The following is a 3,606-nucleotide window of genomic DNA, read 5'->3' as shown; positions in this document are numbered from 1 at the left end:
AAGCCTGTGCCTTAGTAAACCCCAAACTATCGAACCCCACAAGTGAAGGACACTGTCTTTGCCCGTTCATGATCCAGCGGTGCTTCAGAAGGGCCCTAGTTCCTACTGTGGTTTTTCCACTGTGCATCCAAATGTAGAGGCTGGTAAACTCCTTTTCCCTACCTGGGTTTCCTGCTCAGGCTAGAGAAACTGTTCTGAGCAAAGAAAAGCTCTAGTTTCATGTTCCCGGAGGCTGTCCAGAACAGAGCCTGGCAAACAGGCCTGAGAGATAGCCTTGCTCTGGCTGGCTTATAAACCTGCCTGGTGACAGAGGACAGCCAGTGTGTGGCATAAAAATGGGTGCTGCCCCATGATATCACCCTTGCTTACGGCTTCAAAAACAGGTGGCGGGGCAGCCCTCACTAGTGTTGGAGACCCATGGGGAGAAGGGAAACACCATCAAGGTAGTCCTATTAATAGGACTGTTTAACAAGCCTCTCTCCGCCCCCTTTCCCCGAGTGCAGCCTTAAAGAGCCCGTCTCAGACCCACCTGGCTAATTCAGTTGTGACTCACTTTCCCCAAGAGCTTCCTTTTGTTCCCTAGGTTACTTTGCTGTTGGGAGTCAAACCTGAGTGCATGAGAACCACCTGGGAGAGCTTGTTAAACAGCCGGACTCTGGCTGGTGGGCCGAGGTATGCTGCAGGTCAGAGGTCGAGAGCCCAGGAATCCTCTTAACAAGCAACCCCAGGGCATGGCCAAGGATCCACTTTAAGTAACACCACCACAGGGGCTTCTGAACAATTCTGCCAGGCAGAGCCCAAAGTTTGGAGATGCCACCGAGTAGCAGAGGGAGGGGATGACACAGTCTCACTCTGGCTGACAACAGATCTAAGGTACATTCTCCAGTTTTGAACCCTGGAGTGTGTCACTCCAGTTCTGGGGTCCCCCGTCGTCTCTTTATTCACCCTGCCTTGTACAGGGAGGGCACATCTCAGGGGTGGGAAGCATTTGTGAGATACCCAGAAGTCCACCCTCACGCAGTCTGGAGACGGCCGCAGGAGCCGGATTTTTCTGTCTTGCAGATTCAGCCCTGGTCACATGCTCTACGTAGATGACGACAGTTGGCACCTGAGTGCTCCCTTGGTCCTGAGGTCAAGTGCATTATAAGCATTATTTCCTTTAGTCTTCACAGACACATCATGTGGTTAAAGCTACTATTATCCTCATTTTATAGATGAGGACACTGAGGCTGAGAGAAGTAACTCCCCCGAGATTACCAGCTACTGACAGAGCCAGAGTTTTGAACTCAAGCAGCCTGACTTCAGAGGCCAAGCATAATCCACTAGCCTCTATTATTAGAAATCGAATGTGGCTCTCTTCAGTCCTAGTTCAGGGCTCTCATCTCCTCTAACTCGTTTTTTTAAGCCTTTCCGAGTTGATAGCTCTGTGAGCGGAGGTAGTTCTTTGCTTAAGTGGTAGCTACTCTACAGATGGGATTAGCATATCAAGAGTTTAAAAAAACGGGCCATTAATACCCTTGACCTTGGGGCAACTGTAAAGGAAAGAAAATATCAAGCTCACCTCTGCAAGAGAAAGAGGTGGCTTTTCACAGGACTAAGCAACTCACCAGGGCAGTCCAGAGCGCAGTGCCGAGAACCAGCCACCAAGAATAACCTCACTGAGTGAACCGTGGTCCAACTTTGGTGACGCGGAGGACGTACACTGGCTTCCTAGACACGCGAACCAGAAGGAACTCAGCTGTGGCTTTCATCTGTCCCCTCAGCAAGCACAACCCCCAGCCCGGCTGCTCTTACCTGGTTCTCCTTTCCAGGCAGCTGCTCCCAGTGGCACCGCCTCCTCTCCACCACTTGTCAGTCAGGTGGTTTGGATTTTCCCAGGTGAATCAGCTATCCTGTTGTGGCCCTTTTCTTCCAACCGGTTTATTGAAATTTTGAGAAGCCTAAAACTCAACCCCTTGTCCAGCCAATATCTGGGGGCCAGGGACTGGTTCTCGGGGACGTCCCCTACCCCAGGGCTGGCTCGATTGTTTGCTTCACACTCCATCTCCTGACCAACACGGCCGCAGCTGCAGCTTGGTTCTGATGCCCAGCCTGACCAAGCCAACTGTGTGTAATATGGAATCTACAAATAAGTCCAGATATACAAAGGGATGTAGTAAAGCGCAGTGAAAGGGGAGGAAAACATACTAACTTTGAAGGCTTAGGAAATCACCTGACCTCTCATTCCCATTTTTTTCCCCTTATTCGTGTCTCTTTCCGTCTTAAAAAGAATGACTTTAATAAATGGGATGCTGCTCTCTCCCAGCATCCTTGTTTTCCTTATCGTGATCATAGTTTTTGGGGGTTGGTTTGATCACGTTACAAAATGCCTCTTATAAATATGAAAAAGAATATATATATATAGAGAGAGAGAGAGTCACCTTGCTGTACAGCAGAAATTAACACATTGTAAGTCAATTATACTTCAGTAAAATATATTTTTAAAAAATGCCTCTTATGGAAACATGATCCACCACCACCTGTCAACTCCCATTAACCAAAATGAGATACCATGGATTTGACATCCAATTGATTGGAGCCCCAGCACCACCACTCTAAAGAGTGACAAATCAAAGAACTGATTTGACTTCTCTCCCTCCCTTGGACTAGGAACAGCAGTATTTCCTGTCAGCCAGACAGGAAAACCAAAGCTGAGCTGTATTCTGGCCATAAATCCTTTCTTTCAAGGTCAAATGAGTTCAGGCGGGTGTTGGTCCCTAGCCCAAGTAGAGCTAACTGGATGCTGTTGAAGCCTCCTTGACTTCCAGCCCGTGGCAGCACTGCTGCCTCCTATTACCATGTCAGAACTCTCTAGAAACTGAAAAGTCCTACAGCATACCAGCCACCCCTGGACTGGACGTTTCGTTACCAGGAGAAACCCAAACTCACAGCTCTGGGCTACCAATTCCCCAAGGGTCATTTATTTAGCAGGAACTGGATCCAGAAATGTTGCCCTGGGTAACCCCTTCCCTGTTGGAGCCTTAAAAGCTTCTATCCAATGAGCGAAGTCACCACCACCGGGTTAGCCACCTTCCCCTGCCCAGGCTGGACTGAGCCCTTAGAGGACAAAGGGAATCACTCTGGCTTACGGTTGCTCCCAGCCTGCAGGCTCCTCTCTCAGGCTGCCACACAGGCCCAGCGGCCTCCAGGGGCCGCTTCCCTCTACCAAGATATCTTGGCCTCTGCCGGGGCAAGAAGACACCACCACCAAGAAGGATAAAATAAGTTTTTATTTATAGTCTTATAGTAAAGGGGAAGCCTTAACTTGCAAGACAATTCTTCAGCAGTATGTACAACATACTTTTTATCTCCATGGAATGGAATCAAACACGGACTGAGACTACAGAGTATACACTAGAAATCAGCAAATGCCAGGGGAACAGAGTAGGAAAAAGACAAAGAAATGAGGCCTAAACACACAAAACCCTTCACTGGGATCTGCGGACCACAGCCAGAACCAGGGCTGGATCACGTAATGGGGACAGGTTCCAGGACAGCTGGAAAGGGAGAGGGACGAGGGTGGGGAGGGGTCTGCACTGGGGTGTGGGTTTAGTAATGAGGTGAACC

The 3,606-nt window shown here is 49.2% G+C and overlaps 1 protein-coding gene across 1 annotated transcript in view; it reads right to left on the bottom strand.

The window, feature by feature from the left end:
- Positions 1 to 3,251: 3,251 nt before the first annotated feature.
- The window catches only part of MAX (MYC associated transcriptional regulator X), a 23,838-nt gene continuing 23,483 nt past the window's right edge, over positions 3,252 to 3,606 (bottom strand). The window contains exon 4 of the mRNA XM_007449026.1: positions 3,252 to 3,606. This exon is cut by the window's right edge and continues 1,178 nt beyond it. The gene's annotated coding sequence lies outside the window, so the exon portion shown is untranslated.

The sequence above is a fragment of the Lipotes vexillifer genome, unplaced genomic scaffold (genome assembly GCF_000442215.2).
Source record: "Lipotes vexillifer unplaced genomic scaffold, Lipotes_vexillifer_v1.1 scaffold629, whole genome shotgun sequence".
Classification (NCBI taxonomy): Eukaryota; Metazoa; Chordata; class Mammalia; order Artiodactyla; family Lipotidae; genus Lipotes; species Lipotes vexillifer.
Note: the sequence above shows the minus strand (reverse complement) of the source record. Positions and strands in the feature narration are given on the sequence as shown.